The sequence below is a fragment of the Pseudophryne corroboree genome, chromosome 3, assembly GCF_028390025.1.
Source record: "Pseudophryne corroboree isolate aPseCor3 chromosome 3, aPseCor3.hap2, whole genome shotgun sequence".
Taxonomy (NCBI): domain Eukaryota; kingdom Metazoa; phylum Chordata; class Amphibia; order Anura; family Myobatrachidae; genus Pseudophryne; species Pseudophryne corroboree.
Genome location: NC_086446.1, coordinates 517,550,882 through 517,563,888, shown reverse-complemented (window position 1 = coordinate 517,563,888; position 13,007 = coordinate 517,550,882).

Genomic DNA, 13,007 nt, shown 5'->3' with positions numbered 1-13,007 from the left:
GCCGTGCAGCTGCATGCTGCACGGCCAGGATACCAATGAGGTGATTAATCTAGACCCAGCAACGGGGAACGCGGTCCGACAGTGGCGTCCCCGTTGCTAGGGTCTGAGCGGCTCCGTGCGCCCGGCGTCTAGCGTTGCTAGGGAGCCGGCGGCTGTCCGCATGCGGCGTCCCTAGTTGCTAGGCGCCGGGCCGCACTGACGGGCGGACCCTCGGCGCCTAACAATCAGCTTGTCCCCCTGAGACTCCCTGTGCTTAATGACGTTCCGATCGTGCTCGATAGCGGACTCTTTTAATGCAGCCACCGAGATACCTCTCCAGTTAGGTAGAGTGGTTTGTACCCTTGTTCTTAATGTCTCTTTTAACCCGTCCATTAATACTGACACAGCTACCTCCCTGTGATTTACATTTTCCTTAATGTCCTCGACCCCAGTGTATCTAGCCATTTCCTTCAGTGCTCGGTGGAAATATTCAGATGCCGTTTCACCTTCTTTTTGTCTTATGGAAAAGATTTTATTCCATTTGACAACAGTAGGGAAATATACTCCTAATTGCAGATTGATCTGTCGTACATTCTCCTGAGTGTACTCATCAGTGAGAGGTACTTCTGCGTCTAATTTACAATCAGTAATGAATTTTGCGGGGTCAATATTGGAAGGTAAACATACTTATAGCACTGTTCGCCAATCTTTGTTTGTGGGTTCGTTGACGTTACCTAATTCTTTAATAAACCTCTGGCTTGCGACTAGATCCTTTCTGGGATCGGGAAATTCAGACATAATTGTCCTCAATTCGGTCCGGGACCAAGGACAATGCATAGCAATGTTCCTGATGGGAGTGACTCCCTGAGCGTCAGTCTTCCCATTGGGGACTGCGATCACCCTGACAGGATTTAGTTCAATTACTTCATTCTGAGTTGACTCCACAATCTGAGGTGCTATTGTCTCTGCATAATGTATGGTACCGTACTTACCTGTGGACACGACCTCACTTATCCCTCCGCTAGGGGGCCTTACAACTGATCTTACTGGTTGGGCCGTGCCCACCTGAGTGTTCTGTATGGTGGCTGCTAGAGAGAGTGCCGATGTCGTGCTGGGCTCATCTTCTTGCTCGCAGTCCTGAGGGAAGTTTAAAATGGGATACAACTTGCACTGGTTTGCATTAGTACATTTATCAACTATACTCTTATCAGATACCAATATGCCATTGTCTGTAGCCACTTTCTCCCCTACAATATACGTGGTGGTGGTGCGGTTGCCATCATTTTCCTGCTAGGTTTGGAACCGGCTGCGTGAGCTAGTTCTCTTTGCATATCGCCCTCTTGCTGCCATAAATTTAAACAGTTTGTGTGTCTGACCCTTTGCTTTCGGGATTCTCAGACATATCCTAATCCTTAAATTCTGCAATACCTCTGGTTCAAAACTCCCTACCTTAAGGAATGGTTCCCTATCTTCCGCAGTCATACGTTCCCATTCATTGCAAAAAACTTCTGTGTGTGGTCCATGCTTCTCACACATTATGTACCTCGCCGACCCCCTGGGCCGCGGAATGTCAACCTGAACCCTGGTTGAACGTCCCTTACTTGAGCAACTAGCCCCCATATTTTGCAGGTATTGTCCTTTTGGCTAATCCCACAAAAATAACCAAAATACTCAATATAAGGCAACGGTGAAAGTTCTCCGAGTGCTTTCACCCACTCACGCCACCGTTGGCCAGTACTACCATACACTGTTGATAGCGCAGGCAATGTACCCAACCTAGGGCCCCTATGTAACGTCTATTGACTGGAAGTTTTTGGGAATAACTTACCCTTTCCAGTAAATATTGGTCGTTGGAGATTTCCTGAGAGAGACCAGCGAAAACTCCCTAAACCTTTATTATACACAAATCACGCTTGCGTATGCTATATTCAGCGTAAATGATCCCGCGATTTTACGCAAAGCTCGTAAAAAGAGTATCACGTTGCGCTAACTATTGCACCCACGAACGCGCGGTCCAATCGCACAGCGTATAGGTAATTGTTACTTATCCGCCGTACGACCAATGGAATCGATTTTTCAGGCTGCGAAACCTCAGCCGGAGCGTATCAAAAACAAGCCTATATGGGTAAACCTTGCTAACCCCCTGGGCTGCGGTACTCTAAACTTCGCTAACCTCTTGGGCCGCGGTACTCTAAACCTCGCTGACCTTCTGGTCTGCGGTACTCTGCTACCTTGCTCCTTTGTACTTCAATCTATATTAACATGAGTCAGCTGCCTCACGCCACCGAGTCTCCACTCACTCGGTGTACCACTTCTACGGGATCCCGAATTCCCTGGGTCCACAAAACCTTTATTATGTTTGCTCACTCACGTTCGTTCACTCAAATACACTTTGGTTTTTCTGTACAGAAAATTAACTTTCATTCAGATAAACAGCCTTTGTACCAGAGGTAATACAGTAAAAAAGGTTTTATTTAAACTAAATTTTGGAAACCGAGCAATTTGTGCTATTGTAGCGTGGCTACTGTTCCGCCCCTAAACTAAACAATGCTATTGTATAATTTGTACTTAGCGGTCGTACCCTTACGCACGTTGCGTAAACACGCGACCGTGTGTATATCTTTACGTTGTGTACGCAGTCCCATACTTTGTCCGAGACACGTGTACAAAGACCGTACGTCCGCAGTAGTACAAATCCCACACTTCTATAAATGTAAGCGATATTACCTATAATCGCTTACTTAACACAACACAGTTTCTTTCTGTATAAACCTGTTTAACTAGGCCAGACTGTATTTGTGTTTTACGTTTACTTCCTTAATATTTAGTCTATGTTTTAACTAAATAGCAACACATTTCTCTGCACAGGTCTAAATGAATCTAGTAATCAGTACTTATGGCAACAATGTGAGCAAGTATACAAAGTACAGGTGTATGCTTGTGTTGTGTGCGCATTTGGCGCCAAACAGAAATTCACAGACTTTTAAAATAGCTTTGCGTATTTACCTTACGGATCCCACCAGCATCCCTACAAACCATGCAGAGCAGACACCATCTAATCAGCAATAAGATAGGGTTTCCAGTGTATCCACCAACCAGGAGAAGGCTTACGTGGGATACCTGTCCGCCCTTTGCTGATAGATAAAGTCTGCTTTAACCTGCTAGGCTGCGGGTATGAGGAAAAACCGGACGATGCCCCCAATTGATAATGTCGATATTATCTTAAACCATAAAGCTATACCTTAAAACACTCTTTTACCATGGAGCCGCTACGGCCGCTAGACTTAATATGCACTCTACGTACTTTGTACGCTATTTGCGTACAGAGTCCCGTACCTTGTACGGACTTAGCGTACAAACGCCGCGCTGGGGGTACAAAGTACACACAGTGCACACACACCCAGAGATATGCTTTAAACCTTAGTAGTAATACAATGCAATGATATTACACCTTAAACCTTATGCAGCAATGCAATGCAATAATGCTATTATACTTTAAACCTTATGCAGCAAAGCACTGCAATGATGTTACACCTTAAACCTTATGCAGCGCTGACGGTACAAAGTACCCGCAGCATGTACACACCTTATTAATACACTTTTAAACCTTATACAGTTAGGTAATGTAATACACTTTAAACCCTAGCAGGGAAAAGAGGACACAACACCGATTTGTAGTTAATCACTGGGTTCCGACACCACAGAGTTATATATCTGAAAGGGGGTTAACAATACAATTTATACACTACAATACAACAGAGTAAATGGCTACAGTCAATGTACATACGTGAGAATATTTGCATGCGCTTCCTGGTCCAGTCCTCCGCTAATCAGGTAGATAGCGTTAAGAGTCTTCTGACTGGCAGGCCTGCAGCAGGCTTTATTTATACTAGTCTTCAAAAAGCAATACAATGGATACTGTAATCCCTTTGTCCATTGGACACAGGGATGCATCTTTACATTACAGGAGAGGTCATAGGTTGATTTGAAAAGGTGGGCGATGTCTTTCTCAACTGCTCTTGTGGGTGGTTTCCTTTGGATTCCCGCCGCATACATAATATACAGTAAATACAGTTTATATCTATATTCTACTTCTGCACATAACTATACGCAGGAACATGCGATCTTCCTCTAACCAACACCAGAATGTTACCCTTAAAATACCCTACAGCTGGATACCAGACACCACCTTATAACCTTAGTCTGTCCCTTCCTATCATGCAAAGGCGAATCCCTTAGTCCTGGAATCATTTAAACTGTTGATACTTGCTGATGTGGTGCAGGGTTGCTATGTGTACAATGTGCACTATTTGGATTAAATATGTAATGTTTTGATAACCCTCCATGCGTTTACAAACTCCGCTGTAAATACCCATAACACGCGCAGTACCGCGGGAGCGACCATACGCAAATTGCGGATATGTGCACGCACGGCGGAACAAGTGCACGCGCAGCGGGCATGTGTGTGTTGTTAGTACGTAATGTGTGTACTACAATATTTTTCGACTTTGACACAGGTATATAGATGTCCCCACAGTGCCAGGTATACAGATGCCCCCACAGTGCCAGGTATACAGATGCCCCCCACAGTGCCAGGTATACAGCTGCCCCCACAGTGCCAGGTATACAGATGCCTCTCACAGTGCCAGGTATACAGATGTCCCCACAGTGCCAGGTATACAGATGCCCCCACAGTGCCAGGTATACAAATGCCCCTCACAGTGGCAGGTATACAAATGCCCCCACAGTGCCAAGTATACAAATGCCCCTCACAGTGCCAGGTGTACAAATGCCCCTCACAGTGCCAGGTATACAGATGCTCCTCACAGTGCCAGGTATACAGATGCCCCTCACAGTGCCAGGTATACAAATGCCCCCACAGTGCCAAGTATACAAATGCCCCTCACAGTGCCAGGTATACAAATGCCCCTCACAGTGCCAGGTATACAGATGTCCCCACAGTGCCAGGTATACAGATGCCCCCACAGTGCCAGGTATACAGAGGGCCCCCCCACAGTGCCAGGTATACAGATGCCCCCACAGTGCCAGGTATACAGATGCCCCTCACAGTGCCAGGTATACAAATGCCCCTCACAGTGCCAGGTATACAGATGTCCCCACAGTGCCAGGTATACAGATGCCCCCACAGTGCCAGGTATACAAATACCCCCACAGTGCCAGGTATACAGATGTCCCTCACAGTGCCAGGTATACAAATGCCCCTCACAGTGCCAGGTATACAGATGTCCCCACAGTGCCAGGTATACAGATGCCCCCAACAGTGCCAGGTATACAAATGCCCCCCACAGTGCCAGGTATACAGATGCCCCCACAGTGCCAGGTATACAGATGACCCCCACAGTGCCAGGTATACAGATGCCCCCACAGTGCCAGGTATACAGATGCCCCCACCGTGCCCCCCTCCCTTCCGTGCTACTTACTGCTCCTTTCGGCGGGACACGGAGGAGAGCGCGGCTATGTTGGGCGGCGGCGTGTAGGACTTGAAACCAGCCGCCGGTTCGAGAGCCAATCAGAGCTCGCGAACCGGCAGCCGCGGCTCCTGATTGGCTGCCGGTCCGCGAGCTCTGATTGGCTCACGAACCGGCGGCTGGTTTCAAGTTCTACATGCCGCCGCCGCGCTCTCCTCCCTGTCCTGACACGGCGTGTCTCCCTGGGAGAAGCGGGTGGGCCGGAGCAAACGGCTTCGCGGGCCTTATACGGCCCGCGGGCCGGAGGTTCCCCACCCCTGTGTTACTTGTTCATACTGTTAACTGGGTAGTTTATCACAAGTTATACGGTGTGATTGGTGTGGCTGGTATGAATCTCGCCCTTAGGTTACATAAATCCTTTCCTCGTACTGTTCATATCCTCTGGGCACAGTTTCTCTAACTGAGGTCTGGAAGAGGGACATAGAGGGAGGAGCCAGTGCACACCCAGAATCCAAAGCTTTCTTAAAGTGCCCTATTTCCTGCAGAGCCCGTCTATTCCCCATGGTCCTTACGAAGTCCCCAGCATCCTCTACGGACTACGAGAAATAGATTTACCGGTAAGTAAAATCCTATTTTTTGCACTGTCATTCTTTCAAAGCAGTTTCCGCATCACATGAACTGTGGCCCTCATTCCGAGTTGATCGCTCGCAAGGCGAATTTAGCAGAGTTGCTCACGCTAAGCCTACGCCTACTGGGAGTGTATCTTAGCTTCTTAAAATTGCGACCGATGTATTCGCAATATTGCGATTACAAACTACTTAGCAGTTTCAGAGTAGCTTCAGACTTACTCGGCATCTGCGTTCAGTTCAGTGCTTGTCGTTCCTGGTTTGACGTCATAAACACACCCAGCGTTCGCCCAGACACTCCCCCGTTTCTCCGGCCACTCCTGCGTTTTTTCCGGAAACGGTAGCGTTTTTATCCACACGCCCCGAAAACGCTGTGTTTCCGCCCAGTAACACCCATTTCCTGTCAATCACACTACGTTCGCCAGAGCGAAGAAAAAGCCGTGAGTAAAAATACTATCTTCATTGTAAAATTACTTGGCGCAGTCGCAGTGCGAATATTGCGCATGCGTACTAAGCGGAATTTCACTGCGATGCGAAGAAAATTACCGAGCGATCAACTCGGAATGAGGGCCTGTATGCACTAGCCAATGGAGTCAGGAGACAAAGGGATCACGTGATGCGGAAACTGCTTTGAAAGAATGACAGTGCGCGGAGGCTGAGGAGGATTTCTAACAGGTATGGAGTGTTGTCCGCTCACCTCACCGCCGCCTGCAGCCAGCGCTGGGCGGTCGGGAAAGGTGGAGGGAGAAGGAGATGGTGGAAGATGTGGGGGGATGTTTGCTCCCGGGTGTCCTTCCTTCGGGAGGGGAGAGAGGGGAGGCGGCTTCGCTACTCTGGGGGAAGAGGAGGCAGAGGGTTGGGGCTTCGGAGCGGTAAGATAGCTATTAGCGCGGCACAATGCAGCTCAGCACTGCGTAGTATCTTGGTACATCTCGCCCTGAATCATTTCTGGGAATGCAGGAAGATACACATTTTCTGAGGTAAAATATTGCAATAGATCAATGCTATGTTCTCCTTACAGATCAGAATCAGCTTTATTGGCCAGGTACACTTGCATACTCTAGTAATTTGTTTACAGTTTACAGTGCAGCAGTCGGGGGGGAACACGTAGACAAGAGCGGGGGTGAATATATGCAGTATACAGATTAAGTAAAAGTACAGTGTTCGTTCCAATCAGAAGATCGGAGTAGAGCAACTGGACAGTCAGTCAGCTTAGCAATTTGTCAGGAGTTCAGCAGGTGGACTGCTTGAGGAAAGAATCTTTTGAGGCTTCTGTTGGTTCTGGTGGGAATGGCCCTGTATCTTTTCCCAAATGGCAGCAGGTTGAGCTCGCCATAGCCCAGGTGAGGTGGATCATTGACTATCCTAGTCACCCGTTTTTTGGCTCTGGACCGGTACAGGTCATGGACAGGCGGAAGGTCAACTCCAATGATCTTCTCAGCAGACCTTACCACTCTTTGGAGCCTGTATTTGTCTCTCTCGCTGGCAGAGCTATAACAGACGATAATTGAGGAACACAGGACAGATTCTACAATTGTGGAGTAGAAGAGAAGCAGGAGATTCTGTGGGATGTTAAACTTCTTAAGCTGCCTTAGAAAGAACAGCCTCTGCTGCGCCTTTCCGATGGTGGCATTTGCATTTGGTCCCCACTTGAGGTCTCTAGAGATTGTAGTCCCCAGGAACTTGAAGGAGTCCACTAGCGGCACCGCACTATCGGCTATGATTAGTGGGGGTGCTTCAGCTGGTTTCTTCCTAAAGTCTACTACCATCTCGACGGTTTTAAGTGGGTTGAGCTCCAGGTTGTTACAGCTGCTCCACCGGGCCAACCGATCCACTTCCCATCTGTAGTCCGATTCGTCCCCTTCTTTTATGAGGCAAATGACGGTGGTGTCGTCGACGAATTTAATGATTTTAACCGACTGGGACTCAGAGGAACAATCATTAGTGTACAGGGAAAAGAGCAGGGGTGAGAGGACACAGCCCTGGGGTGCCCCAGTACTGATGGACTGAGCTTGGGAGGTGAATCACCCCGCTTTCACCACCTCTATTCTGTCAGTCAGATAGTCCACGATCCAGGAACAGATTGCTTTCCGAGACCCCTTGGCGGAGTAGTTTGTGGTAGAGAATGCTGGTGTTGATTGTATTGAAGGCCGAGCTGAAGTCTACAAACAGGATCCTCGCGTAGGTTCCAGGCATGTCCAGATGCCGCAGGATGTGGTGCAGGCCCAGGTTGACAGCATCTTCAATGCACCGATTCGCTCGGTAGACAAACTGAAGGAGGTCTGGATGGGGGCTGTTCACAGCTTTAAGGTGGTTCAGAACCGGGCGCTCGAACACTTTCATGACCACAGACGTCAGTGCAATCGGTCTGTAGTCATTCAGGCTTGTGATATTAGGTTTCTTGGGAATCTGAACGATTGTAGAGATTTTGAAGCAGGAAGGAACTTTGCGTATTTTTAGTGATTCATGAAATATTTTGGAGAATATTGGGGCTAGCTGACCGGTGCATGCCCTCAGGGCAGATGGAGATACTCCGTCAGGACCGGGTACCTTCCTTGGATTGACCCTCTTGAACATCTCCTCCACCTCCTCACGGGCAATCTGCAGTGCTTGGGGTTGGCAATCAGAGGTGAGGGCAGTGGGGAGGAGTTGGTGTGGTTCACAGGGAGCGTCTCTATCGAACCTGCAGTAGAAGAGGTTCAGCTCGTTTGTTAGCTTCTGGTTCATGGTGGCATGCTTAGGGAGTGTCTTGTAGTTGATGATGGCCTGCATACCTTTCCATATGGATACATGGTCCTTGGTTGAGAGATCTTTTGCCAGCTTGTCCGAGAACTGCTTTTTCGCCTGTCTGAATCCTTTTGTTAGGGAGTTCCTAGCGCAGTTGTATAGTGCTCTATTTTTGCTGCTGTAGGCCTTCTCTTTGGCCCAGAGAAGTTGCCTCAGCTGGATGTTGAACCTTGGCTTGTTGTTATTGTAGGTTTGGTAAGTCTTGATAGGTACACACATGTCCTCCCAGAATCTGATGTAGGATATTGTGGTGTCGGTTAGGTCGTTCAGGTCGGATGCCGCGGCTGCAAAGACCTCCCAGTCCGTGCAGTCGAAGCAGGCCTGTAGCTTTACCTTAGCCTCATCAGTCCATTTCTTGACCATTTTGACAACTGGCTTGGCTGCCTTCAGCTTCTGCATATATGTGGGGAGAAGATGGACAAGGCAGTGATCGGATAGGCCAAGAGCAGCGCGGGGGCTTGACCGGAAGGTAGACTTGAGGGTAGTGTAGCAATGATCCAGGATGCACCCTTCCCTTGCGGGGCATGTCACATGTTGTTTAAACTTTGGTATTTCCTGGCTTAGGTTGGTCCTGTTGAAGTCACCCAGCACAAGTAGCAGAGAGTCCGGGTGTTTTTGCTTTATGTCTGATATGCTGGCGGCCAGGTGATGCAGGGCTTCGTTTGTGCAGACTTGCGGTGGGATGTACATTCCTATGAGGATAATTGAGGCAAATCCCCGGGGGGAATAGAAGGGGTTGCAGTTGATACTTAGCATCTCCAGGTGAGGGCTGCAAGATTTGCCTAGGATCGTGACATTGGTGCACCATCTGTCGTTGATGTAAAAGCAGATGCCGCTACCCTTCGATTTGCCTGAGAGTTCCTTGGAGCGGTCTGCCCTATAGAGTCCGAAGCCGGGCAGGGACACCGGGGGGTCTGCAGTGAGGTCGTCCAGCCACATCTCCGTGAAGCAGAGGACCGATGACCCGGCAACGCCTGACTTCACACTGCCCAGGAGGAGTGACATCTCATCAAGCTTGTTCGTCAGTGAGCGCACATTTGAGAGTATGATCGCAGGGAGTGCTGACCTGTGCCCTTTCCGCTGCCACTTCACTAGGGCGCCCGTGCATCGGCCTCTCCTCTTAGCCCTCGGTATCCAACTATGGTCTGCATTAAGTCTTTCGGCCACCATCATGCCCTCCGCTAAGCTGGCTGAATAGCTGCTGCATGTGCGAGGTGCGCGGTACAGTTTGAGTAGGCTGCGTCGGGGGGAGCTGGGGACAGGGGGCCGCTTGCCAGGATGTGCATGTGTGGGTGGCCTCTCTGGGGGCTACGCCGGGGGGCCATGGCGTTGCCGCCGCGTTCGGCCCCTCTTCTGCTGTCCTGGGTGTCTCCTCTGCTTGTGCTTCCTGTCCGGTCTCCTGCCGGGGCTGCTGGTTTCACCCTGTCTGGGGGTAGTGGGGAGGGTAACATGGCCATGCTGGGAGGCTTCAGTCGGGCCATTGTAGGGCCAGGACCCACTGTGGCAGTGACTGAGCTGGTCATGCTGTCCGGGTGGAGCGCCATGGCAAGGCAGGAGTGTGTCTGAGTCGGCAGTGGGCCGGGACATGTTTCGGCTGGCGCAGGGCCAGGACTCACCAGAGTTGATCTGCCACCAGAGTTGATCTGCACAAGGCCACGTGGGGAGTCGCAGAGAGCAGGGTCGACGGGGAGCCAGGATGGCCGTGGTGTAGTTGTGTTGTAGATGCCGCCTGACCCGCTGGTACTGCTCTGTGCTAATTTTGATAACTGTAATTTGGGACTATCCAAGCAAACCATTTTATCAGTACTGACCACCATTGTAACAATAGCAAAAAAGAATCCCCCTTTAATTACAAATGGTAAAAAAGACTATCTTTTACAACAACTTTATTTTGATAAATTACAGATATTGAAAAAGGAATGGTACAATTCCACAAAAAAATGAGAATTCTTTATTACTCAATTAAGTACAGAGGTTCAAACTAAAATATATAAACTTTTTGAGAATGTGAATGGTTCCTTTACAGACAAGTGGAATCGTCATTCTGAAGTTATGATCTCCCTGTACATGTTGCACCCGACACCTTATTTTAGGTGCATCCGTAGTCTTTTCTTACAGGTCCTTACAATTTGATTGATTGATGTTCAATTACTCTTTTGCACCTTCTTTGTATTGATTATGTTCAATTATTACTTGTCTGCTAATTGTTTTTGGCCCTCATTCCGAGTTGATCGGTCGCAAGGCGAATTTAGCAGAGTTACACACGCTAAGCCTACGCCTACTGGGAGTGTATCTTAGCTTCTTAAAATTGCGACCGATGTAATCGCAATATTGCGATTACAAACTACTTTGCAGTTTCTGAGTAACTTCAACCTTACTCTGCCTGTGCGATCAGTTCAGTGCTTGTCGTTCCTGGTTTGACGTCACAAACACACCCAGCGTTCACTCAGACACTCCCCCGTTTCTCCAGCCACTCCTGCGTTTTTTCCGGAAACGGTAGCGTTTTCATCCACACGCCCATAAAACGCCGTGTTTCCGCCCAGTAACACCCATTTCCTGTCAATCACATTACGATCGCCGGAGCGATGAAAAAGCCGTGAGTAAAAATACTATCTTCATTGTTAAATTACTTGGCGCAGTCGCAGTGCGAATAATGCGCATGCGTACTAAGCGGATTTTCATTGCGATGCGATGAAAAATACCGAGCGAACGACTCGGAATGAGGGCCTTTATTTCTTATATTGTTGTTGACTGTACTGTCTATTACAAACATCTGGACATACGCTTTTGCTGTAATACTATCCATGCGACTGACTTCACTTTTGTTGTTGTCTTGGATGGATATTCTGCTTTATTGTTTGTATAGAGTCACGTTGTATTTTTTTGTATTTTCTGTATTTTTCTGTCTTGAAACTAATAAACAGTTGTTAAAAATAAAAACCTAGGTGTTTATGAAAGGACCTCAACATCAAAGGACAAGACTGCAGCATAGCCAACAAACTGGACTTACGTTTGGTGGTTCAGAATTACAAAACACTGATCATGTGTGGAATCTTGGCATTGTCCTGGATGGTGGCTTTGTGGAGATGTGCCCAGTGGATACCGGTACTGGGACGATATGTCTGTTCTCAGCATCGGAGGAGCAGCAGCACATGGGGGATTTGTATACCCTGCACAACATAAGAGAGAACAGCGCTGGGATCAAGAGACCAATCCCAGCGCGGGTGTCCAGTGCTGGGATACTGTATGGGCTCCCTGCACCGGACTTAAAGTGGGGAAGGTAGCGGCGCTTCAAATTTGGCACCAATTTGGCAGCCAATGGGAATCGTCAGCCAGTCAGAGTCTGCTGCTTAACTATTCTTGCTTAACTTATTCAAACAGATGTGTTATTATACTCCCCTGGGCTCTTCCCATACAAGCACAGGGACGTATAAATGAGAGGGGCATCATCAACACCATTGGTTGTCAGCTTGAATTAAGTGAGTGGCAGTAATATACAAGGAGCAGAGGCTGAATTGCACTTTGTGTATGGCATTCTGCTTGTCTAACAATTATTTCTCTTACGTCCTAGAGGATGATGGGGTCCATTTTATACCATTGGGGTATAGACGGTTCCGCAGGAGCCTTCGGCACTTTAAGACTTTTCAACAGTGTGAACTGGCTCCTCCCTCTATGCCCCTCCTCCAGACCTCAGTTTAGAAAATGTGCCCAGGAGACTGGATGCACACTAGTGGAGCTCTACAGAGCTTTGCTGGAAAAAGACTTTCTTAGGTTTTTTATTTTACAGGGAAGCTGCTGGCAACAGCTTCCCTGCTTCGTGGAACTTAGGGGGGGAAGTAGGAACCAACTTCTCAATTAGTTAATGGTTCTGCTTCCGCTGACAGGACACCATTAGCTCCTGAAGGGTACTGAACACAGCCCAAGTCTGGCCAGCGTTCACTCCCACAGCACTACCGCCTCCACCTAACAGAGCCAGAAGTCAGAAGGCTGGTGAGTATATTACCGGAGTCCTGCAGAGAGGGGATCCTCTGGTCATCGCTGGTGGCATGGTATACAGGTACACGCGCAGCGCGCGCCATGTCTCTCAGCACAAGGATGCAGAGCGCGCGGGGAGGGGGAGGGGGCGCGCTCTGAGGGCATGATTTAAACCCTTACTCTCACTGGCAAAAAGGGTACATACATGATT